The sequence below is a fragment of the Macrotis lagotis genome, chromosome 1 (assembly GCF_037893015.1).
Source record: "Macrotis lagotis isolate mMagLag1 chromosome 1, bilby.v1.9.chrom.fasta, whole genome shotgun sequence".
Classification (NCBI taxonomy): Eukaryota; Metazoa; Chordata; class Mammalia; order Peramelemorphia; family Peramelidae; genus Macrotis; species Macrotis lagotis.
In genome coordinates, this window is record NC_133658.1 from 96,692,995 (window position 1) to 96,720,642 (window position 27,648).

Genomic DNA, 27,648 nt, shown 5'->3' on the forward strand with positions numbered 1-27,648 from the left:
TCGACAGGGGTGGGGGGAAATGTTACTAGTTAGGTCTCATAGCAAGCTTTCCAGAGGCTAGTTTTCCCTACCTTTTAAGTTTGCTGCTTTTTGAGTTAGTATCATTTTAACATATTCCAAACTGATGCTGTCTTTGATCAATATGTTTCTTTGATTTGTAAAATGATCAAGTATATACTTGCTAATATAGTTTCAGGGTTCTTTCGACCTCTTCACTGTGGCAACTATTTTCCATCTTGTAACTTCTCAAAGAAATAGTAATTATAAAAATTGACATTTAAAAAAATGACTTACAGTTTTGGGGGTTTGGGGGGTGTTTTTGCAAGGCAATAGGATTATATGACTTGCCTAAGGTCACACAACTAGGTAAGATTTATATGTCTGGGATTACATTTGAACTCAAGTCTTCCTTACTCCAGAGCCAGTACTCTATCCACTGAGTCACAAAGGTACTCTCAAAAGTGACCTAAAGTTTGCAAAGCATTTATATGTATTATATCATTTAAAGTTCATAATAACTTTGTGATATAGGTGCCAGAGGTACTATTATCTCCATTTTAAATAGAGGTTAAGACTTGCCCATGACTGCAATGACTCATTAGGATTAAAGGAAGCATTGGAAACTAAGACTTTCTGATTCTCATTACAGTTAGCTATTCCTTCACCTATACTGAGCTATCTCTGTGCATAGTCAATGCTTAAATGTTTATGTATTTCCCATTGTTAAAAGACAATAGTTAAATAAACTCCAACTTGTGTTGGAGTTATTATAACTGCACACAGTGTAATCTCATTTTTATCCTTTCTTCCAATTTGGAGTTGATTCTAACCTTTGCTCTAACTAATGAATATTTTGACCACACAGTATCAAGAATTTAATAAACACTATGGACAACTAAATGGTCCAGTGGATAAAACATCAGTCCTGAAGTCAGGAGGAACTGAGTTCAAATTTGGCCTCAGACACTTTACTAGCTGTGTGACTTTGGGAAGTCACTTAACCCTAATAGCTTCATATATAGGGTCATCTCCATTTGTCCTGATTCATATCTGTCATTGGGCCCAGATGACTCTAAAGAAGAAAGTGAGGCTGGTGATTATTTCCTATGCTTTCTGCCTAGGTCATCTCAGTTCATATAATAATTCAAAGCATTTTACTACTTCCAGTTTGATTAGGGACTTTTGGTACATAATTTATTCTTTTATACATATTATGGATTGACTCAGTGAAAAATCTGGGTTTTCTGTGCTTGCCTGAGGTGGGGCATATTTCCAATTTTAAAAAGGAAACCAGATATTCTTAAAGGTGTGGAGAGAAAGCATTTGATATATAGGGGACAGGCAGTACAAAGTCATGAAGACAGGAGGTAGAGTGATGTGTGTGATGAAGTAGGTTAGTATTGCTGGATTATCAATTGCGTATAATGTCAGTCAACAAATATTTATTAAGGTCTTAATTAATGTGCTAGTACTATCCTGTAGATTTTTTTTAAAAAAAGAAAATTGAGGGGCAGCTGGGTTGCACAGTGGATAGAGCACCAGCCCTGGAGTCATGAGGTTCTGAATTCAAATCTGACCATAGCACTTAATAATTACCTAGCTGTGTGACCTTGGACAAAGTCATTTAACCCCATTGCCTTACAAAAATGAAGGGAAAAAAAAGACTGCCTTCTATTGAGTGATACAATATGTAAATAAATAGGCATATCAAAGACACAGAGAGAAAGTTGATTGAAAGTGACTTTATGGGGCAGCTAGGTGTCCCAGTGGATAGAGCACAGGCCTTGGAGTCAGGAAGACCTGAGTTCAAATACAGCCTCAGCACTTAATAATTACCTTACTGTGTGACCTTGGACAAGTCACTTAACCCCGTTGCCTTGCAAAAACAAAAACAAACCAAAAAAAGTGACTTTAGAAGGAAAGACTCCAATGGCTTCAAAAACCAATAAAGGATTCTAGCATTTGAGCTGGAGAATAAACATTATATACTCCACCTTCCATCAACTTATGCATCCTGATACAGTCCTCATCACTTCTCACTGAAACTTGGCAGTAACTTTCTGGTGGGTCTCCCTGCCTCAAGTTTTTTCTCACTCCAATGCCTCCCCCACTAAGCTGCCAAAGTGATTTTTCTAAAGCCCAGGTCTGACTATATCACCCTCCCCCACCTTATTCAATAAATTCCACTAGTTCCCCATTAACCTCCTGGATCAAATATCAAATCCTTCTTTTGAGATTTAAAGCCCTTCCCAGCCTGCTCCTTCCCCAATCTTTCCAGTTTTCTAACACTTTACTCCTTTCCATGTCCTCTGCAATGCAGTGGCACTCACCTTCTTGCTAGGTTTTCCAAACAACATTCCCACTCCAAATGCTGCTTTTTTCCTGATGGTTTCCCCCCTTCCTAGAGTGTTCTCTGACTTTAACTTCTGACTTCCTTGCTCTTAGTTCAAGTACCAACCTTCTAGGCAGGAGATCTTTTATCCTCTGCCTCACTCAATAACTTCTCACTGGTACTGACTCTATTAGAATGTAAGCTCTTTGGTCAAAGACTGTCTTTTTTTGTGTATTTTTTCTAGTTCCCATACTTAGCACAGTAATAGTACTGTATATAGTACAGTATATATATACATATATATGTATGTATATATATATATATATGTACATTGAGTTATAGTAGACACATAAAAAATACTTGCTGACTGATAGACTAAATGAGTCCAGACAAAGTTGAGTAGAAAATAGTGGGTAGGAAATAATTACCATAACATAACATCATTTTCAGTCTAATATATTTTGTTAAGATAACTTTTTTTTGGTAACATTAAGTACTTGCCACATCTAGCATTCTGGCTGAATCCTTTTTAAAAATCAAGTTCTCATGATAAATAATAATATTTATTACTAATCCAAGTAGTCTCTAAGTCTTTGAACACTTTCATTTCTTAATACAAGACTTTCCATTATAGTATATTTTTATTTGCCCTCTCCTATGTCTTTCTTCACAATGGAGTAGTCAAATTATCACCAATATTCTTCCTGGACTCATATATACCCACCTCCTTATACTTGCACCCTTCACAGTGATTCCCACCACTACCCCTATCACATACACATACACATACACATACATCACATCACATCACAAACTTACTATGCTATCCAGGGTCAGATACAAAGTCTTCTATTGGCATTAAAGCTTTCCAAAACATGACCCTTAACTATATTTTAATTTTCTTACTCTTTAATTCATTCATTCTATAACTTACCTATTCTAGCCTACTTACAATTTCTTGAAAACAGCATTTTATTTACAATCTCTTTGTCTTTTCAATGGCTTTCCTCCATTCCTGAAATTCTCTACTACGTCTTAGTTTCCCTATATTCCTTCAAAACTCAGCTTAAGGAAACTACAGGAAGACTTGCTGCAGGAAGCCTTACTGAATCCCTCCAGGGATCCCTCTTGATTATCTCCCAACCACTGCATAGATTTGGATGTACCTAGCTATTTACATATAGTCTTGCCCTTTAGAGTGAATGTGAGCTCCATGAGACTCTTTTTTGCCTTACTTTGTATCTCCAGGGCCTTGCACAGTGGTTGGCACATCATAATCATTTGATAAATACTTGCTCAATTTTAACTTAGTTTGAACAACAATCTTTTCAGATTCTTTGTAGAATTTTCTCAGCTTCTTCATTCTTTATAACAGATATTAATGGATAAATCTATAACACATTCTCTTGATTGATCTGCTATATCTTACTTCCAGGGGGAAAGTTCATTGACTCTGTGAATAATCTAATATATTCTCATCTGTACAGTTTCTTTGATTTTTGTTTGTTAATAGCTTCAATGATTGATTTTAGTTACTCTTTGTTATGTGTAATGTGTATAACTGGCACTTGATGAGAAGAGAGTTGACATATGACTTAGGGCACTTGGATATATAACTAGGGGGCACCTCTAGACTAATAATATCCAAAGAGGATGAATAGATGTAATCCTGATTCTCCCTAACTCTGTGGATATTGGAGTGGTCGTTCTTGTGGCTCCAGTATCTATCTCCTTTCCTGTCAAGAAGCAAAGTCTTCTTTGGAGAAGTCTGAGTGGAAGGAGAGTCTAGAGTTTTCTATTTGTGCCTTCTACAGGTCACATCTAGATAGTACCATGTGGACTACCCTGACATGGCACACACCCTCTATTAAAAGGAAAAATGACCAAATAGCTCATTAAATTATAGTACTTCCTTTGTCCATATGATGAATCCAACTCTGCCAACTCCTATGGTTATCTCTCAAAGGAAGGCATTCAGGTAGCTTTCCCTTTAGTTCTAACTTCTTTATTTCTTCCAATTTTATTTGTAACAATAATTTCTTTTTTTGTTTACTTATTCATTTATTTATTAAGATTTTATTTATAGTTTTACATTTTTCTCCCCAATCTTCCTTCTACCCCCCCCGACAGAAGGCAGTCTGCCAGTGTCTATAATGTTTCCCTGGAATACATTGATCCAAGTTGAATATTATGAGAGAGAAATCCCATTCACAGCCAAAGTTATTACTAACTCTTTATTGCCCTCCATGCTATCTTCCCTCTGTTTGTATTTCCACTCCTTTTTTTTTCCTTTATCCGTATTCCCCAGTATTTTGTTTCTGGATATTTCCACCTTCAGTGTGTTTGCCCTCCTATGTCAACCCCCTCCCCTTTCTTTACCCTTTCCCTTTTCTCCTTCTTCCCTCCCTTCCTTCTGTTAGTTCCCCTTTTTCTCCCCCTCCTCATCTCCTCCCTCCCCTTTTCCCCTTTTAATACTTGAAAGGTAAGATAAGTTTCTTAACTTAACTGTGTTTGTGTAAGTTAACTTTAAGCCAAGTCTGATGAAAAGAAGATTCACAGGGTTCTTAGTTTCTCCCTTCTTCCCCTCTATCACCATAAATCTTTTGTACCTCTTAATGTACTAAGATTTACTCCATTCAATCTCCTCCCTCTTCCCGTCTCCTTAGTGTTCCACTTTTGAAGGAGGTGTTGTTTTTAAATCATTCTGAGTCACAGAAAAGTCATGAGTGTCCATCACTTCTGGCTAAGTATATTCTCTCTAATAGTTACAATTCTCAAAAGTTATGAGAACCTTTTTCCCAAGTGGGTGTATAGCCAGTTTTATCTTATTGGAAAGTAGCTTTTTTTCCCTTTACCCCCTTTTTTCTGTTACCTTTTCATGTCTCTCTTGAGTCTCCTATTTGATGTTCAAATTTTCTATTAAGCTCTAGTCTTTTCATCAGGAAATGTTGGAAGTCTCCCATTTCATTAAATGTCCATATTTTCCCCTGGAAGAGAAGGCTCAGCTTTGCTGGGTAGTGGATTCTTGGCTGTACTCCAAACTCTCTTGCCCTTCAGAATATCTCATTCCAGGCCCTTCAATCCTTTAATGTTGATGCAGCCAGGTCCTGTGTAATTCTTACTTTGGCTCCTTGGTATCTAAATTGGTTTTTTTTTTTTCTGGCTGCTTGCTGGATTTTTCTCTTTTATCCAATAGTTCTGGAATTTGGCCACAACATTCCTTGGTGTTTTCATTTTAGGATCTCTTTCCAGAGAGGATCGTTGTATTCTTTCAATAACAATTTTGCCCTCTGGTTCCATGATATCAGGGCAGTTTTCCACCACTAAATCCTATAATATTAAGTCCAGGCTTTTTTTCTCTCTTCAGTGTTTTCAGGAAGACCTATCATTCTCAGGTTGCCCCTTCTTGATCATTTCTCAAGATCAATGGTTTTGCTGATGAGGTATATTACATTTTCTTCTATTTTTTTTGATTTTGGGGTTTTGTTTAACAGCCTCTTGATGTCTCATGAAGTCATTAGTTTCCACAGACTCCATTCTTTTTTTTAGAGAAGAATTTTCTTTATTTACCTCTTGCAACTCCTTTTCCAATTGGTCAATTCTATTTTTGAAAGAGTTTTCCATTTGATCAATTAAGGTTTTGAGAAAATTATTTTTTTTACATTTGTCTAGTTGTATTTTCCAATGATTTGTTAACTGTCTCTCCCAAATCTTCCAATTGATTTTTAAACTCCTTCCTGATCTCTTCAAGGAAGTCTGGATATGGTCTGGAGACCAGATCATATTCTCCTCAGAGATTCTAGGTCTCTCTGAGTTAGGGTCTATCTACTCTTTTTTTAATTTAATATTTATTCTCATTTTGTACAATTAATGTTATTTTTACATTATTAAAATATTCTTGTTTAAGAGTGAACAAGATACCCCCATAAATATAGACTTGCTTCAGTGATAAAGTAAAGGGGAAAGAATTAAAAAAAATAATAGTAATAATTGTAGGTATGGCCAGGTGTAGCAATGGACGGGGCACCAGCCCTGGAGCCACGAGCACCGGAGCCCACATCTGGCCCCGTACACCCAACAATCACCCAGCCGTGTGATATGCAAGCCACCCAAACCCCACTGCCCTGCAAAAACCAAAAAAAAGAAAAAAGAGCCAAAATAAAATAAAATAGTAATAATAGTAGGGGTGGCTGGGTGGTGGACAGAGCATTGGCCCTTGAGCCAGGAGCACCCAGGGCCAAATCCGGTCTCAGACACCCAAGGATCACCCTGCTATGTGGCCCCATACTCTATCTACTCTGCCAGGGATAGGAAGGGTTATGTGAACTGATTCAAAATTAAGTAGATACAGGTAGGAAAACAATATACATGATATCTCAGTGGAAGGAAGGAAAGAAGAAAAGAGAAAGAAACTTAATATTGTACAATTATAAAGACCAAAGAAAGATAAGAAAATGTACTTTTCTCCCTTCATCAGAAAGTGGAAGACTATGGATATGTAGTACTGCATGTATAGTTAGACTCAATTATTATGACAGCATGACAGAATTGCTTTTTAAATTGCTTCTTACAATGGGTGACACACTGAATAGTGGAGAGAAGAATGATGGGGGGGGGGGGGATTAGATATAAAAACAGGAAATATCAACTTTTTAAAAGACTCATGGAAGTAACTTAGCAATTGATGTTGTTACCCTAGCATGGCTTCTGACTGGATAAGTGTATTTTGTCAGGAATTAAAAAAAAAACTCTAGGAGGCAATGGTTACTGGAAGATCACAGGATTATAGATTCAGTGCTCCTAATGGACTGGAGGAAACACCTCTGATGGTCCATCTCTTCATATCACAGAGTTGACATTGACAGGAGTTTTGCTTTCCCTCAGCAGAGTGTTGTAAAGATATATGAGTTTTGCCCGGACATAACTATCTTCCTCTTGCCTTGCTAGGGAAATGATGTAAAAATGTGTTCAACTGAATGAATCCTGGACTCATGAATTCATGAGTGAAAGTTTGGCAACACCAGGACACATTATAGTGTATTCATTTTTGAAAAGTCTTAGATGTTATCTTTGTCTTTGTTCAATTCACAAAACTGGGTATCTTGAAGAATAGAAGCAAAGACTAGACATTGGACACATAGGAGAATGGTGCTTTGGAACAATAATAAGGTTAACTGCATTTTGTGCTGTATTTTCTTTGATATTTTCTTGATTTCATAATGCTTCCTATTTTAAGGACATTCTTTTGTTTTTTGTTTTGTTGTGGTTTTTTTTTTTGCTACAATGTAAGGTCTAAGACCTCACATTATTTTTTCCTGCCTGGATCTGAATAGCAGTAGTTTACAGCAGGTGATGGCTAAACCAAGAAGGCAGTTAGGTGGTGCAGCTGATAAAGTGTTGGACCTGGAATCAAGAAGACTTGAATTCATATCTGTTCTCAGACACTTACTGTGTTTACCTGGGCTAGTTATTTAATCTTTGTCTGACTCAGTTTTATCATTTGTAAAATGGTATTGATAAAAGCACTCATCTCCCAGGGTTTGGGTAAGATCAGGTGAAATATTTGTAAGGTATTTTATAGTACCTTAAAGTACTATATAAAAGCTAGCTATAGTTGTTACTGGGAACCTTAGTATTAAGTCTATTCAGATAATGTGTAACCCTTTAAATAGGGATTGACACAATGACCAACTGTGAATCCAGATGACTGATGCTTTAGTATGCCAAGATCTCTCATTTTTTTGACATGGTCAATGGAAGAATTTGTTTTCCTCGAATGTACATATTAATTATGAGGATTTTGTTTTTCTTTTCTTTCCTCTTTCAGTGGAAAGGGGGTTGTAAAGGAGAGACAATCTACTTTTGTTCATTGAAAAAAATATATTTTAAAAAAGTAAATCCTGTAGGGACTAGTCAAACCACTCCCTATTACATACATGTAAAACAGGTGATTCACATTCACATTCATCCTTTCATACTAAATATATCAAAAGGCATTATATGCTCAGCACAGATATTAAGACTGTTTTTTTATCCTTCATTTTCAAGGAAGTGATGCCATGACAAGTATATGAATTAGATTTGAGTGAGGGGGTGCTGTGGTAAGTCACCAGGCTCACTTCCTCCTCCAGAACCATCTGAGTGCAATGGTCAGATAAGAATCAGGACAACTGGCTGTGAGGCAATCAGAGTTTGGATTCAAACTCCCATCCTCCTGACTCCAAAGTCAGTGCTCCATCCACTACACTGCCTCACAAGCCACCTAGGCTATTGGAATTCAGGGAAGGTAAAAACTACTTTCAGGTGGAATGGTCAGGGAAGGCTTCATGGAAGAGGAAATCTAAAATACTTTTTTGAAAGATGGCTAGATTTGGAAAGGGGAAGAGACAGGAGCATTGGGATGGGGTGGGAGGGCAATATGAGCAAAGATTGAAAAGTGGAAGAGTGAAAGGTATTTCAAGAGCTTTTGCAGAGATAGATGTGGAGAGTTGGGAAGAAGTAAAGAATAAAGTTGGAAAAACTTGGTGCCATGATGTGGAGGGCTTTGAACGCTGCAGGGAGGAAGGAGAGAGTTGATGCTTTATTCTGTAGATTGCAATTTGAGTGGGTCATAGAAAGATGATGCCCAGACTTCTTTGAATTTCAGTGAGGCTGCCAAGAGCTTGACCTGGAGACAAGATGTCAGACACCACTCTGAGCTTAGTGGCTGGGTCTCCTCCAAAGGCCCCCTCCCTTCTCTCCATGGAAAGCTTTAAAAGCTGAGACTTGCTGCCTCCACTGGGCCTTGAACTGACTCTGGGGCAGGGGATGAATAGGAGAACGGTGGAAAAAAGAATTCCAACATTCTTCTAATGATGCCCTAAATCCTTTGTTTACCTTATTAGTCCGGGCCTGTCAGGTTGCCTTGACAGGCTGAGTGGCCCGGAGGTTGAAGGAAGCTGTCACCGTGTGATTTCCACGCTGACAGTCTGTCTAGGCCTCATGTCAGCAGGCAGCTTTCCTCAAAGCATTCAGCCATGCTAACCTTTCAATTGCCTTCGCTTCCTAATGCGGTCACAGTCTAGTGTCTGTGAGCCTGCACAGGCTAGAAAGAACTGAGGATTGATGGAGGGATGGCCTAGTCTATCCCTCTATTCCCTAAAGAGGCCTGAACACCACCTATCCAGGGGAGAAATGCACTATTCCCCAAGGAAAGTGATACCACCCTTCCCTCAGGTCCATCTCTCCTCTTTCCAGGCTCAAAACATCCCCATGCATCCTAGCCTATGTTCTCTTGCTGCCCTGGAAACACCTTTAAGACCCTTCATCTTTGAAAATGGACTCATTATCCTCCAGATATGATCCTGATGATCACAAAATAGTCCCCAGTATGACATTGATCCTACACACCTACAATACCCCAAACTGCTAGATTATTATAGGGAAAAGAGAGATTGCAGGCAGCAAGATGTATTACATAAAGAGATGGCCTCAAAGTTAGCAAAAGCAGAAGCTCACACATTTAGCTGTGAGACACTGGGCAAGATGTTTAATCTCTGAGTCTCCTGAATTAATTCTTTAAGATTATAAAAGAGGCTGAGCTGGGCGGGGGGGAGGGTGACTCTGAAGTTTGTCACTTGGAGCTCTCCACATAAAGAAAATGATAAATATAGTAAAAAAAAAATCAAAGAGACACTGAAATACATCAGAAAAGTGCAAGGAATCATATTTTATTCCTTTGTGATTATATGGTTAGAATTTGGGGGTTTGTCAGAGAAAATAATAGGAGATATTTAAAAACACTTCAGAGTTTTATCAAATTTTAACAAATTTGAATTTCCCAACTCTTTTGTAAGATAGATACTGTGGGTTTGACCATGTCCACTTTTACAAATAAGGAAACCAAGTCTCAGGGGAGGTCATTGAACTAATTAGTGTTATAGATGTGATTCAGAACTGCATCTTACTAATTTAAGTCCTACAGGACCTTCTATGCCAAACTGCCCTGCTGGAGACAGAATGAAGGTTTACTTATGTTTACTTATGTCCTTATTATATAGACTTCTCTAGTTCATCAGAAATAAGTTGGAAAGAACAAAGATCTCCTGGAGGAAGGGGATAGAGGTTTTATGGAATGGGATAAGCAGTATTCAACATGCAAGTTGTGTTTTTATTAGGAGATGATGGAGTACAGTATAAAGATATTCTTTCTAAATTCCTAGGTGTTTAATAATAATAATAATAATAATAACAAAAGTAATAATAATAGCAACTAACATTTAGATAGTGCCTACTATGCATCACTGCGCACTTTTTAATTATCTCATTTGATTCTCACAACAACTCAAGGAAGTAGGTGCTATTATTTTTCAAATAAGGAAACTGAGGCAAACAGAAGTTATGTGATTTGTTCAGAGTTCCATAGCTAGTAAATTTCTGAGGCCAGATTTGAATTTAATCTTAGGTTTGGTTCCCACTTCCTTCAGCATCACTTCTGAATTGCCTTGACTACTGATTGTCTAAGAGAGATAGTCAAGAGCATTTATAGTGTATCTGTGCTCTTCTTGGTGGGGGGAGAAAGGACAGTTAGTCTATATGAGGAGAGAGATGCATTTGCAGCTGAGAGGGTACAGGGAATCACATAGAAATTCAGGGTTAAAGAGGAAGGGACCCAGAATTGATGGTAACAAGATAGTGCCTTGTAGGGACTGGCTGCTAAATCCGCTCATATTCTGCTGTGAGAAGTTAGTTGTGGTCAGATGAGGTAGGAGGTCCAGAAGAGAGTTGAATATTAACTGTAGCAGGAACTTTTGGTCTTCTCCTAAGTCCATCTAGATCTGGAATCTCTTCTCTGTTTTGAGTTCCAGGACCAGAGCTGGCTCGGAGTTCTGGTTCTTCCATCTCAGATATTAAGAACATCAGGTAGTCACTACTTTGCTTGATTAAGGGGAAACAGCAATAGAGAACTAATAATCAAATTGGGCATTTCCTAAATCTCCTGCATCCAAATTCATTCTATATGTGGTTAACTTCTAGAATCTTGGAGAGCAGTGTACTTGCAGCTACTTGGTGCTATGTGAGGCCAAAGAAGAGAAGAGGGAGGTAGTTATAAATATATGTATGTGAGTTTAGCTACCCAGGATGATGATGGTGACCTTAACAGTAAGGCTTAAGCTGAGGGAATAGAATGAGTTCTATGTTAATCCCCTACTCAATATAGTGGTTTCCTTTTGATTCTAGGAGTAAATGCAAAATACTCTGTTTGGCATTCAAATCCTTCATAACCTAGCCCTCTCCTACCTTTCTAGTTTTCTCATATCTTACTCCCCAACACAAACTCTTCCATCCAGTGACATTTAGCCTCTTGGCTTTTCCAAAACCAAGGCAGTTCATCTTTCAGCTCCTGGCATCCTCTATGCCTAGCCCCTGTGTCCTACACTTAGAATATTGATCTCCCTAGCTTCATTTAAATCTCATTCAAATCCTATATTCCACAGGAAACCTCCAACCCTACTTAATTGTAGTACCTTCTGTCTTAATTATTGCCTGTTTATCCAGTATATAACATGCTTTTTTAAATAGTTGTTTGCATGTTGGCTCCCCTATTAAATAATAAGCTCCTTAAGGGCAGGAACTGTCTTATTTGCCTCTGACACTGTGTTTAATAAATATTTATTGATTGTTTGATTTCTTCTGAAGTTCAGGGAAGAGATTAGGACTGGATATATATATATATATATATATATGAGAATCATCTTCACAGAAAAGATCATTGACCCCATTGTAGCTGGTGAGATTGCCAAGTGAAAGTTATAGAGTAAGAGGAGAAAATGGTCCAACCTTGGGAGACAGCATTAGAAGGTGTGACCTGGATGAGGACACAGCAATGGTGGTTTGTTCCCATAAGTAACAGAAAATTCTAGAGAGAAATGACTATCCAAGGAAGAGATGATCAAGAATGAGGAGTGAGGTAGGGCCAACCCCAAACTACAACAGAAAACTTTACTTTGACTACCTTATTCCTTATGCCTTATAGGGTCAGGGAACAGAAGAACACTGGGGCAGAGAACAAACCATACTGTCCTCTCAAAGGTCCCTTTTTATACAAGAGCACAATGAATGTTGGCAGTTTTTATCAACATTATTTAGATCATGAGCATCATTTGTGACCATCAGTAAAAAGATATGTTGTAAGAAAAACATCAGCAGCCATAGAGAAGGAAGATCATAACAGGAAATCCTGTAGCCTAAGGGACCTCTGTGGAAGAGGGAAGAGAATTTTCCAAACTCAACTCCATCTTTGTAGCTTTGGGAACAGGGAGAAAAGTATGGGGGTGGGGTAGTAGGAGGGACTACATTTTTATTTTATGGCCACCTTGGGGCTCTTTTGAAATTTTCTTCTCCTCACCTCCTCTTTGTCAAATTCCTTTGAGACCCATTCAAATCTTAGATCTTCCATGAACCTTCCATAATAATTCCTGCCAATAGTATTCTCTCCCCTTCCTGATCACCTACAGAACTTATTGTCATCTTGGCCATCATTATATTCAGTATGAGAGTTGATGGTGTTATTGCCTCTGTGGCTCTCTAAGATTTCTTTCATTAGTATTTTCTCCTTAAATCAAACCCAAGAAATTGAGGAGGGACCCTGCTTGGGATTTCTCTGTGCCCTGAACTGACACAGTGAGGGCTGACTTACCCTAACACTCACTTCTCACCTCCACAGGGTAGAATATCTAGCTTCCTTCAAAGCTCAGCTCAATTGTAGGGTTCTCTAGGAAGTTTATCCTGATCCCTCCTCTCCCCAGCTCCAAGAAGCATATACTTTGTATGTATGAATTCACTTTTTAATGTACTTGTTCTCCCTCCCCATAGGAAACCAAGGACAGGACATTATTTTTCTTTGTTGACATATGGGCCTGGCACCTAATCAAATAAATGCATCAATGAATAAAAACACTGAATTCAAATGAAATTAACTGGATTCTGCAAACTAGTGAATTTTCCTGATCCTTGATCACAAGTTGTTTTAACCACAGAGAAATAATTTCCCAATAGCTACAACCAAAAGGCCATTTGTGAAACTGAACCTATGGCTGCCCAGTCACAGCTCAGGTCCATGCCACCTGCCTTCCTTCCTCCTGTTTCATCCCTAGGCAATGATTCCTTAAGAGAGGGTCTTCAAAGACCCTGAAGAAAAGGGTTAAGCTTCTCCTAAGAATTACACCCCCACCATATTACGTGCCATTGCAAGTGTCAAGAAAAGTTCAAGATAGCTGTTGGAAAGTCGTGCCAAAATTCTTGCCCGAACACATTGGGTTATAAAATATGTGTATATGACAAGCGTATCTGACAGATCAGTTTTCTCAACACCAACATGATGTTTAAAGGACGTGTTTTTTTAGTGTTGTGGTTTGGGGATTTTTTTTGGAGGGGGGTTGTTTTCTATGTGTACCTCTTAAAATATGACCCTGCCATCAAGTAGCAGCATCAATTCACAGCTAAAGGACTGAGATACAATCAATGTCATTTAGAAAAGTAGTCACCATTCCCTTTCAAAAACAAATAGTCCACATATGAGCTGAGTTTAATTAGACATCCTCTGTTTCTAGGGTACAAAAGAGTTGTTACTATGTCCCTACCTCCTACTCCTGGGTATATGTGGCATTCTCCCTCCACCCCCTCCTGCTTGTTTCAACAAGTATGATAATTGCCCCACCAGATTTTCCAGATTAATTTCTAGTTGGAGGAAAAGAACTCAGTTTGAGCCTGTATCTGTAATTAGGGGTGGTACAGTAATTACTAATGCCCATTGAGTCTGCATCCCACAACCACCTGAACAACCAATCCGTTCACCTGACTGAATCTAATGGATGACTCAAATAGCACATTGCACATTGAAAAGGTGTTCTGTAAATATTTGTTGACTGGTTTATTGGTTATTCATACGATCAGTCATTTGGAGGGGGAAGGAGAATGATCTGGGAAATAATGAGTATTTTGAAAATCTAAGAAAACACAACCTGAACTTCTCATATTTCAATAAGTTGTTTGGCCATCATGTAGAACTGACTGTTTTAGTCAAACTGGGCTGCTTGCTATTCTCTGTAGATGACATTCCATATCCCACCTCCAAGTCTTTGTAAAGTCTATCACCCCATTCCTGAAGTGTTCTTCCTCTACACTTTCAACCTTGGGAACTTCTGGCCCTACTTCTGAGAGGCAGATATTCCCTGATGCCTTTTGGTTCATAGGATTGGAGGACCATAAGAGTCTGTCTGGTCCATCTCCCTCATTTTACTGTTTTCCCCAAGTCCAGTTTCAGTATACCACTATCTATTATACCCACCCACCCTCTGAGAAACTACACTGCATACATTTTGTATTTATTTCTCAGTTTACAAGTCATATTCCCCTAGTAGGATGTAAACTTCTTGAGGGCAAGTATTATTTCACTTTCTCTGGGTATCCCTAGTGTCCAACAAAACGTCTAGGGAGCTTAATAAAAGTTTTTTGAATTAAGCTGAATTGAATTGAATTGCATTAAATAGGGGCATGGAACATGCTACTGCATGACATAATATGAAATGTTTTAAATTAGCAAGCAAAGGAACTGAAATATATTTGGAATATATGTGGAAATCTACAATAGGGCTATTTTCTACAAAAGGCCCATTTTTTTGAGAAGACAAACTGGTCTGTCTACTCCATCAAGATGTTTTCAATCTTTTAAGTAGCATGAGAAGTTTGATTTAGTTCAAACAAAAAGAAAGTTGTCCTCACCCAATAAAGACACACACACACACACACACACACACACACAGATGTATATATGTACATATATATATATATATTTACACATATGTGTACGTATATATGCATGAATATATTTAAATGTTTAATTTATTATTTAATTATTTTTAGTATTGCTGAACAATTTTTTGAGTTCCAATCTCCCTCCTTCCCACCCCCCATACCCACTGAGAAGGTAAGCAATATGATACCAATTATATATGTGAAATGATACAAAGCAGATTTCCATATTGACCATATTTCTCAGAAAAGCAAGAAAAATAAAGTAAGAAAATTATACTTCAATTTGCACTTAAGAGTTCATCATTTCTCTCTGGAGTGGGTACCATTTTTTTCATCATGATTCCTTTGGAATAGAGGCTCCTTTTAAAACATTGTCATAAACTCTCAAATCTCAAGCTGGGCCTGCATAATACCAAGTAAATATGATCAAGTATCTGGGCATTCTGATCCCATCATGGTTATCAAACATGCATGAAAAGTGCAAAACTCCGTCAATCATTTTGACACTTCTCATTAGTCAGAAGGTCAACATCATGTTAAGTCTAGTCACCAAATATTTATTAAGCTCCTATTATGTTGCCAGACACTATGCAAAGTTCTGATGATGATGTTTGTCCTTTGTTCTTGAAGAAGGCCATGACATCAGAGAGATGATGCCACAACATGCACTTGAATTGGATTTGAGGGAGGGGGAACCATGCTAAGTCACCAGCCTCACTTTCTCCTCTGGAGCCACCTGGGTCTAGTGGCCAGATATAGGTCAGGATGATTGGAGATGATCCTAGATGTGAAGCAATCAGGTTTAAGTGACTTGACCAGGTTCTCACAGTTGTAAGTATCAAGTGTCTGAGGCAAAATTTGAACTTAAGTCCTCCAGATTCCAGGGTATTCTATTTTCTGTGCCACCTACCTGCCTCTGCAAAATTCTAGGAATATAAATAAAAACAAAACAGCCCTTTCCCTTGAGAAGTTTACATTCTAATAGAGTATCCAATATGGAGAGCCCAGATTCTTACTCTGGAGTACAGGGGTACACTATAAAGTTGTATGAGGAAAAAGTACATCTTTATTTTTACTCATCTCTAATTGCAATTTAATATTTCCTTCAATTATTTAAAAGCATGATTCTGAGAAGGAGGTCTATCTGGAGCTTTCACCAGACCTAACAAAGGGATTCATGATACAAAAAGGTTATGAACCTTGATGAAGAGGAAGCATATGTCTGACCTAGTGAATTTTTCACTTTTCCCTTGAAGGAGAAAAATAACATTCCTTTCTCATCACCAGAAACAACAACTGGAGTGTTTTCCATCAACACGTAAATGGCTGATTGGATCCTCTCAAGAAAAAAAAAGCACTGACTTTTCTTGATGTAAACTCTGAGCACATGGAATGTAGCATATTTTAACACAAACTTTCTTTTCCACTTCCTAACAACAGATCAGAAGCATGATGGCAGATAGTTAAGGCAATAGAGGGAAAAGTTAAGATGTAAGACTGTTGGTGCAGGGGCAAGCTGGATGATTGGGGGAGTTGATTGTCCCACAAAGAGCAATTAAAAATGACATGATGTTAAAGACCATCTATCCAGAAATGCCAAACAACCCCAATCACCTGCAAATGATCCCTTGAGTCTGGTCAACTTTAGGGGAAAAAAAAGAAGAAAAAAAGAAATTCTGTCTCACAAATTGCCTGTGTTTAACTTGAAGCCCATTTGTTAATTTTGTAAACACAAGGCTGCTTCCATGTCACAATGACATGATATTGACTGTAGGACTCTAATCCTGGCAGGAAGGAAGTATCTGGTTTCAGCCAACTCCAGGGCTCTTCTCAAGTCTCTCCTCACCTGAAGGGTTTGGAAGAAGGGGAGGGGGAGGGAAGGAGTAGGAGCTGAGAGGAAGGAGAGCTTGTAAAATACAGATACCAGGTGAACAGGGACATAAGAGGCAAGCCCATTAACCCTTGATGTTCAGGAGCCATCCTAAGCCTAGGGTTGCACAGTGGGAATTCTGGTCCTAGATTGTGAGACTAAGTAGCTTAGGTTGTCCTGTTCTAGGTCACTTCATCATGGGAAGGCGATGCTTCTCTGTTTTATGACTTTCCAATTAGATCAAAGTCCCTCTAGCTCTGTCTCCTTCCTCCAAGTAAGTACATGTCTGCTATAATTGCTATGTCTAAACCTTGAGGCTACTTTTTTTTTTCCCTTGAAAGTCTCTTGGACATAAAACTCACATTCTGCCTCACTCTTTTCAGTGCAGGAATTTCATCCCTGATAGTGTAGTTTTGTAGTGAATTGTAGTAAAAAAATAGGTCTTAAATCCAGAAAGACCTAGGTTTTAAACACACTGGCTTTGTGATGGGTATCTAAAACTATAATTACTAACAAAATATTGACTTAGCATTGGTAGAGGACATCCTTTATGCGAGCCTCCTTCATCAAAGAAATCACAGGTCCAGTTCCTACCTCCACCTTTGGTTCCATCATTCCTATTGGAATAAAATGTCCTTTCCCCTACCAGTTAAGGATGATTAGAAGGGCATCCAACTGGAGCAATCTATAACCTAAAATGGAAAGTTCTTTAGATTGGAGTCAAACAAGCAACTAGTGCTCAGACTGTGTGTGTCTAAAGGATCTGCTCTGTGGGATGGACATTCTCAACTGTAGTCATGATTTACTAAGTTTCCAAGGAGAAGAAAAAAAGGGTCTCTGAAACAAAAAGAAGACATAGATCTCAGTGGCCTATGGACTCCAAAATAAGTAGATGGAAAGAGTTCTGGAGGGTTGGCCTAAATTTGAGGAAAATGGTATCTCACATGTATTCTATGCCAAATCTTAGCATACCCAGATGTGATACAGTATAGTATAAGAGCATAGGACTCAGCATCAGAAAACTCAAGGTTATGTCTGGCTCTGACACTTGTATATAATGTATATTTATGTGTATGTATATAATAAAATTTACATTTATATGTTATATATATATTATGTCTGTGATATATATTATGTCTGTAATCTATGTGTCTATATATGTATATATATATGTAGATATATATATAAACAAATATATATTCCCTTTGTTCATATAAGGAATCTGAAGCCTTAAAATAAAGAATTGCCTGTGGTGCTTTTTAGATAAATTTATATAGATATAGTTCATACAGTTAAATATATTCTTATAAATATATAGCTTATCAAATATATTTAAAATATATAAAATTCATAAATACACAAATATAAATATCACACATACATTTAGATGTGCATTTATATAATTTTTACGTTTTACTTTATACATCAAGTTTTGACATCTTTAGGCCTCAAATTTCTCATTTGAACAAAGGGAATAATACTCATGATTACAAGGAAAATACTTTGTAAAATGCAAAATACTACTGCAAAATTCAGTCTTGACTAGTGTGCTAGTTAATTTCCCCAGAGTATTTTTTCCATCTTTTTTCTCTTTTAGCATTTTTTTCTTTCCTTTTTGAATTCTTTTTTGATAAGGGATCTTCGGGTGTAGTAGTAACTAGGAATATATTGAAAAAATGGGAAAGGAGGTGATACAGCTGGGTGATCCAGAGGAGAGGGCACTGGGATTAGAATCAGTAAGATTTGGGTTCAAATCCAGTCTCAGATACTGACTCTTCTTGTGATTCTAAGAAGGTCACCTAATCTATTAATCTAATAATCTCTCCTAATCTATTTCCTTATCTATAAAATGAGGATAAAAATAGCCCTTACTTCATAGAACTACTATATCAAGGATAATAGTATATTTTTAAAGAATTTTTCAAATATTAAACTACTAGATAAATTTTAGTGATTATTAGGTAATAAAAGATATCAATTTTTTTTAAAAAAATAAAAAGCTATAAAAATGCAAATTAACATCATGACACATATCTCCTATTCTCCAAACTCTTTCCCTATTTGGACAGGTCACAATTTCTCTGGCACTCAGTTCCTCATCTGTAAAATGAAAAGATGAGGGGTTGAAACTATGAGATGTCTTTCAGTTCTGAATCTAAGATAATAATAATACTAGCTAGCATATAGATCTAATGGATTGCAAAGCACTTTTATATATGGTACCTTTTTTGAGTAAACTAAGTTTACTCCTACTTTTGTAGACTTTGGGTACTGAATTTGAGATTTGTGGTTGTTGTTGAGTCATTTCAGGCATGTCTGACTCTTTGTGAGCTCATGTTGTGGTTTTCTTGGCTAAGACACTGAAGTGATTTGACATTTTCTTTTCCAGTCTGTTTTACAAATGAGGAAACTGAAGCAAACAAGATTAAGTGACTTGCCCAAGGTCACACAAGAAATTGAGACCCAGAGCCCAAGATCTGGGGAAGTATCTCTTGATAATCTTTCAGTTAATTAGTGGGGAAAAGAAAAAAGCAAGGCAGGGTGATTTAGAAGGTGAATAGTAGCCCTGCTTCCCACTCTGTCATTCCTAGACTTCTAGAAAACTATTCATCATCCTACCCTCTTTGGAGGACCCCCTCCTCTGTTCCAGCTGAACCATCCCTGTTTTCTTCTCACTTCATCTGTTCACTGGTCAGAATTTAGACGAGAACTTCTCCACTGACTCCTTTGTTGGCAATGTGCCCTTGCTGGGATGATGTTGACCCCAGGACAATGTTAGTGGTGATGCTATCCTTCTGCATTCTTTGATTTAAGCTGAAAGGCTCCAACGAGGTGGGCCACTGCCATAACTCTGAATCAACTTTCCTGCCTGGGGATTATGTTCACTTGTACAGGATCTGAGAAAAGAAATTCCAAATATTTGACACTGGAAACCATAGGCCAATATCATATGAATAATACAGACAGGAAGGCTCCCTCAGCAGCTGGTACCAAACATATATTAAATAAAGAAGGAGACCTGGCCCCCAGCCTAAGTGCCAGCCATCTAGCCAGATCATTTCAAATTACAAATAGAAACAATTAAACCTTATTACATTTATTACAGACCTGGTCTCTGGTTAGCTATTAGGTTTCTGCACTTACTAATTTCTTAGTCACGGAATCCTAGATCTCTACAGATTAAGTATCCGCCACAACTCAGCAGGCTACCAACATTAGACAATATTTACACTGCACTAGATTCTCAGAGTCAGCCTTTGAGAACAGTGACAAGCCATAAGTCCACGTTTGGTGTCAATGTGATACAGAAGTGAGTGGAGTGAATCTGGAGTCAGAGGACCTGGATATGAAACATGCTTTCTATGGTCTTCATCTGAAAAATGAGGCAATAGAATGAAATGACCTCTGAGATGCTTTCCAGCACTCATCTTTGATCATGACAGCTAATTGCATAGCACTTTTCATGTTTTATCTCATTGGATCTTCACAGTGAGGTCAAGGCTACTATTTATTATTTTTATAGGTGAGAAAATGAAGTCTCAGAAACCAAAGGGACCTTCCCAATGTCACACAGCTAGTAAGGACTAGACAATAGCACTTTCTACTAACCCAACCAAAAATGGTAAGTAAATTAGAGGAAAGGGCTGATCTGTTTCACAACCCAAATGGAAAACACTCTAGTTGTCTTGTAAAAATAAACGCATGTTGTGTCTATGCTTGGATCACTGTCTCTGGCCCTGATGGCCACACCTCTAGGGAGACATAATGGAGCTGAAGAAGGTCCAGAAGAGGGAAAATAAAATGACCAGGGGGATTCCAGGGAAGGGTGTGTTTGGTGCCTCTTTTCCATGGGTTGCAAATCCCAGAGGAAGACAGACAGCTGGGAAGACAAGATACAGAAGAGAGTTCATTCAGCTGTCCAAGCTAATAAATTATTCCCTTAGGCCAGAAGAGAGGACCCAAGTGTTCTTCTGATGCTGGGGATGGACTATTTGACTTCCTAGTAGTAAAATCTGGCCCAGTGACATGTTTGGGACAGAGTATGCCCACTCCTGGAACCATGAAGTAGAATGGGGTTAGGGTTGAGAAGGAAAGGGTGGGGAGGAAGGAACATGGGGAAGGGGAGAGAGATGGATGGAAAGGGGAGAGACAAAAGTAGAAAGAAAGAAACAGGCTATGTGGATCTGCCAACAAATGGGGAAATGAAGGCAAGGAGAGACTCTAAATGTGAACCTTTGGTGGCAATTCTGTGTGAAGCATTTAATAGTAATAAGGGAAGCATCTGAGGGAGGATTGTTAGAACTGGTTCCATGATAGGTACTTGGGGAGTAGGTTAGTGACCCATGAAGTGAATTGAAAAGTTGTAAGTCATGGGGGGATGGTGGTGACAAAATCACAGACCTAACATAGTATAATGGAAGAAGTGGTGGATTTGGAATTGTATGATCTGGCTTCATTTTTTATTCTGCTGTATATTATTTGTAGGAATTTGAGCAAGCCAAACCTGTTTACTCTTCTTTGAAATTAGATGTTGGGCAAGATAAGAGGTTTCAATTTCACGACCCACAAATTGCCTGCAAAACTGCCCAAATGCAGTCAGAATCAGATTAAAATATAATTGGGAAATATTTTAAGTAAATAAACAAAAATACAATGCAACACAGATAATTTTAATTTGAAGTTCTAGCAGAATTCTTTTCCCATTTGAGTATGACACAACTGGACTAAATGACTTTCTAGGGTCCTTTACAGATCTACAGTCATCATCTTATGTGAATAATTGATAAGAGTAGTTCTGAGTTGTGTTAGTCCCAATATAGGGGGGAAATGCTCTTGGAGAAAAGTCAAGGAATCTTCCATCTGGAAATGAAAATAAATGAGGGGGTAATGGATGGTACTCATGTCAATAAGGTTAGCCTACAATGAGTGGGCCTTTTCAAATATGAATAGACAAAATCTGAGGGATCAAAATCACAATTTACAGACCTGCAAAGGGAATGAAGAGATTGAAAAAAGCTAATTACCCAAATTCTAGGCTCTAGGATAAGGGTCTTCACTTCCCTCTTAAAGACTGAGAATGATGAACTTCAAACAACTCAAAGCTTATACTGGAGAGTTAATATATAAAACTCATTGGCCTCAGGTGGTGCAGTGAATAGAGCACCAGCCCTGGAGTCAGGAGGATCTGAGTTCAAATCCCACCTCAGATACTTAATAATTACCTAGCTGTGTGACCTTGGGCAAATCATTTAACTCCATTGTCTTGAAAAAAAACTTTTAAAAAAACTCATTGGCCTAAAAAATTACTTGGTCTAGAAATAAAATGAAATTTAAGGGTATGAGAGAACTGGGGAATATAATGTTCACAAGAAGAGTTACAGAAACAACAAGAATGCCTCATACTCACATCACTTTATGTTCAATCATTAAGAAAACTTTCTTAAAACACCTACTTTATGTTTATATGATGATTATTATGGATGATCCCAAAGAGGAGACAAAGATTAAGTAAAGATATATATATATATATATATATATATGTATATATATATATGTATATATATATATATATATTCCCTCTCCTTGCATCACTTATATTAATATACCTATGTATATTTATTAATATACATATGCCCAGCTAGGTGGCACAGTGGATAGAGCACCAGTCTGGAGTCAGGAGGATGAGAGTTCAAATCCAGCCTCAGACACTTGACACTTGCTAGCTATGTGACTTTGGGCAAGTCACTTAACCCTGATTGCCTCAAATCTAGGACTATCTCCATTCATTCTGATTCAGGCTCTGGAAGAGAAAGTGAGGCTAATAACTTTGGACAATACCCCCTCATTCAAATCCAATTCACCAATTTGTCAGAATGACTTCCCTGATGTCATGGTATTCTTTGAGAAAAAAGGACAAAAAACAACAATATATTAATAACCTATTCTTCATTCTTTCCTAGATCAAATCAGTCCCAAAAGAATACAGCTAATAATTGGATTGGTTTAACTTTCTCTTCAATCTTATCAGACTTCACCCAACTGGAAATTCATTGTTTTCTACTCTGGTTTAGGTGAAAGATAAATCCTCTGTCTAGCTTTCCCAGGCTGGTAGTGGTCTGGGAGTAAAAGTCAAAAGTCACCTCCTCTTTAGAATAGGTCCACTTCTTATTGTAATATTTATTCAGACCACTTAACCTTGATTGCCTAGTATTCAAGACCATCTCCAGTCGTCCTGATTCATATCTGGCCACTGGACCCAGATGACCCTGGAGGAGAAAGTGAGACTGGCGATTTAGCCCAGCACCCCCTCACTCAAATCCAGTTCACCCACTTGACATGGCATCTCTTCCCTGATATCATGGTCTTCTTCGAGAAGGAAGAACAAACAGTAACAACAGTCTTTTCATTATTTGTTAACCAATTAGAGATGGTTGACATTTGCTGGGAATGCCCAGTCTTCCAAAAGCATATAAGGATCAATAGGATGCCATTTTCCATCTTTGGTTCATGAGAGATGGCCAAATGATCATTATTTTATTAATTATTTGCTAGCCATAATTAATAAAATGATCAATTATCCAGAAGCTGTGTCTTGAACTTTTTATACTTTACAAGGTGCCATTAGAGGTCTGAATTGTCGCTATCCTCACAATCACCCTGTCAGATAGGTATGACAGATTTTTAACTGGATAAGACCTTAGAAATCATCTAATCTCTATAGAACATAAGCTCTCTGAGGACAGGGACTTTTTGTCTATATTTTTTGCCTTTGTTTCCCTAGCATTTGCATGGTTCCTGGAACATATCAACTACTTAATAAATGTTTGTTGACAGACTGATTGACTAATTTTTGTCCTGGTAACCTCAGTGACTGGTAAATGCTAATTAAATAAATGCTTTAACTATTGGTCTTCTTTTCAAATAAGAGGAAATCGAGGTTCATAGAGATGGTGACTTGTTCAAAGTCACATAGCTAGTAAATAGCAAAGAGAGAACTAAAACTCAAGTCTTCTGATTGCTGATCCAATGTGCTTTCAACACTACAGATGGTTCCTAACATCCTGAACCTCATGAGGTTAATTTCTTGGATGGCTAGCCATGACCTTTCACAGACAAGCTGTCTCTTGGTGATTCGATCAGAAGCAAAAACCTGGAGCTGAACCAGGGTGAGGATAAGGAGTGTATTTTTCATGGATCTGTATATGTTCTTACATTCTTTGCCTAAGAAACCTGGATATTGTTTCTGCAGGGAACTGTGTGCCAAACAGCTGGGTTTGGGGAAGCTTTATTAGGGATTTAGGCTGCGGATCAAGCCAAATGTTCCCATTTATTTGATAGCCTAAAAAGTTTTGTGAGTCTAGGAAATACCTCCAGTTTCATTGTCTTAACTGAGTAAGAAGCATTTCGTGTATATTCAGCAAGGGCACAGTCCATAAGGGAGCCAGGATACCCCAACCACTCATATTCCAGATAAATGCCCCCCCACCAGCCAAAAAATTAAAAAAAAGACCAGTTCATCAAAAAAACCTAGTTTCCAATGACAGCAGCTGTCAAGATAATCTCAATTCACTCACACACTCACTCATTCATTCACTCATTCCACAAGTTTTCATTGAATGCCGATTCTGTGACCCACCTCGGAAGATCCAAGGGGTACAAAGTCTCCATGGTGTAAGTGCCCTCCCACAGGGGCTCTTCCCTGCCCTTCCCCCACAATGTTTTCTGCTTGATAAAAGCACAAGTCTCAGGCCATTAGAGATGAAGTAATATCACTACTCAAGCACGAGATCAGATGTCCTCAGAGGGCCCCAAAATGAAAATGCAAAACTATAAACTGCAGGCCACATCATTTAACTTGATTTCTCACTACATCCTAAACTTTATATGCTTTGGGAGACACTACAGTTGATTGGAATAAAGATAAGTCCATGCACATGGTCCTTTTTTTATTGGCAAGATGAAGGGTTGGTTTGGTTGGGAAACTTACTTCTCCAAAGAGCTATGACCTGTTAAAAAGATCTCAAAGAGGAGGGGGGAAAAACACAATCCTGGGAAGGGAAAATAATCTATCTTTAAACTTGGGGAGGCAGAATAGTGTATGAGAACACAAAAATGGCCTGGCAATCAGAAGACCTGGATTTTAAAATCTGCTTTGCCATTTACTCACTATGTGACCTTGGGGAAATCACCACATCTCTTTGTGCCTCAAGCTGCAAAAGGCTATGATTCTACCTTTTCTTCTCTCTGATGATCAAATTAAATTCAATAGCCTGAAACTGAAACCACAAAAACTCCATTTCTCTCTCTGGGGCAAATGCTTCTTGCTTCTCTTTTCCCTCTTTTGTTTGATCTTAAGAAAACTTTCCTTCTCTGTGCTTCTGTTTTTCCAACTGTTGCTATTGTTCATTTTCCATCTGTAACATGGTAGGAAAGGCCTATCCATCCCTCACTTGCTTCTACAACTTACTTGAGGAAGTTGAGATGGCCAGCCTGGGCATATACTTCAGTTCCTTGGCAGTAGAATGCCTTCAAAATGGCAGGCGGTATTGGTGTTATTCATACTTGGTATCTGGATAATGGGGGGGAGGGGCAAGTTGGGAGGGGGGGAAGTCAGGCTGCCATGATTGAGTGAGGGAGACAGGCCACACTTGAATATTTTTCTCCTTTTGGCACTTAAAGACTCATTATGTGTAAACCCCAGAAAAACTTCTTTCAAAGACAAAGCTCTCCAAAGAAAATGGAAATATTATGGAGCACTTGTCTTGTTGTCCCCCTCCAGAAGAGATTTAAGTAGGTTTCCCATCTGGAGACTCCAGCTCACATTACAGCAGCAGAAAAATGAGGGGACACAAAAGGACATTGGCACGTTCCCTTCTTCAGGTACTGCTATTTCCAACAAAGGCATCGGGCAAATAGTCAGAAGGCTGATCCTTCTCACTAACAGAAGGCATCATTTCAGATAGTTCTATACCCTTGGGCATCATTTACCACTTCACACTTGAGCTGGGTCTTTCCATCTGAACAAATCTTTCCTTCGCTATAGAAACAGACCTGATCATGGACAGCCATTGCTGAACACCAATATTTAGACACATTGCTAAATATTTCCAGCTGCCCAGAGGGCCCATATAGTATATGAGGTGAGACTCTGTAAGGTTTCACCGCACAGTCAACAGCAGCCAAAGAGCATTTTCTAAACTTTTTTCTACTGTCCTCCATTTGATGAAAGACTTGTGGTTAAACCTTTATCTTCCATAAACATTTAAAATGTGGTTACCTTTATTTCCATGTCTCATTTCTGTTTTATTAAAAAAGGGAGGTTCCTATCAGTAAAACATCTGATATTGTGAATGCTCTGCTGAAAACAGATGTGTCCCCATGCACTGGATGTCCATGGGCATCTGCACGCCTGCCAAGTGATCATCCGCACATACCAGCATGAGGGTGCGTATGTATGCATATGGGGTGAGTGCTTGGTGGTTTGGCAGATGCCCGTGGACATCTATGCTACACTTGATGGAGAACCATGAAGGGGCCATAGCTGTGTCACAGGAACTGGGAAATGAGAGAGACACCAGTGTCACAGAGCAGCAGGTTTAAGAGCCATATTATATTTGTATAAGGGGGGTGCAATTATGCATGTATGAATGACATAATCATCATGGGACTGCAGATGGGTAAGTTCCAACCAATTGCTACCAAAAAAGGCTAGCTAAACCAGCAAGGCACCCCATAGGAGAGGCAGGAGACAGTTTATGAAGGGCAAGTCATATCCTTGATAGTATCTCCACTGCCATCTTCCCTCAAATATGGAGAGGGACAGTCCAGAAGGCTAATCCCAAGAGCTGTGGGAACAGTAGCCCCTCCCAGACTCCTGATTCTGCTTCCAGCCCATCTCTAATGGTCATCTTCCAAAGAAACAACTCTTGGGGACATGGGTCCTCATCTCTGCAAGGGCTACAAGCCCCACAACTTTTCTAGAAAAGAAAGTTTTCATTCCTAAAAACCTTAGCAAATGGTCCTGTCAAATGGTTCAACATAAGAGACAGAAATGCAAATGATTTTAAAAGAAGACATGTCAACACCTGCTTTGTCACTGCACAATAAGGACCTTAAGGTCTTTCCATCTGACTTAAAACTCAATGACCTAGAGGCCTTGTCTACTCCTATGAGAACCCAAGTTACTTAAATATCAGGGCCTATCTTACATTTCTATCTGTATCCCCAAAGGCTTGTCATATTAACAAGTGCCTTTTCATTATGTTGCTCAGAAATCACAGTTAGAGAATTTTATCATTATTGATGTCTTACAATTAAAGATTTCATTCTTTTCTTTTGATTCATCTCACCAGGAACAGTATGCTCTAGTAGGAAAGAACAAAACCCCAAAATCATTGGACTTGTATTCAAAGATTTGGGCTGGGGTTTTGGCTTCATTGTTTATTAGTCAGATAATTTGGGGTTAGTGGTTTAATATGGGTCTCAAGTTTCTCATGCATAAAATGGTGCTAACAATATCTATTTTAAAGTAGGGGCACACTAGACCCAGACCAGGAAGTCGGTTATTAAATTTTTTTGTGGGAGATTTATGTTGGAAATTCAGCAAACTCTACAAATCATGCCTTAATTGATTGCTTTGTCACTTGTCTGA

At 38.4% G+C, this 27,648-nt stretch overlaps 1 long non-coding RNA gene across 1 annotated transcript in view; it reads right to left on the reverse strand.

The window, feature by feature from the left end:
* LOC141513883 (uncharacterized) overlaps positions 1 to 27,648 on the reverse strand; it is a 72,144-nt gene that overhangs the window by 28,251 nt on the left and 16,245 nt on the right. The gene's annotated exons all lie outside the window — the stretch shown is intronic.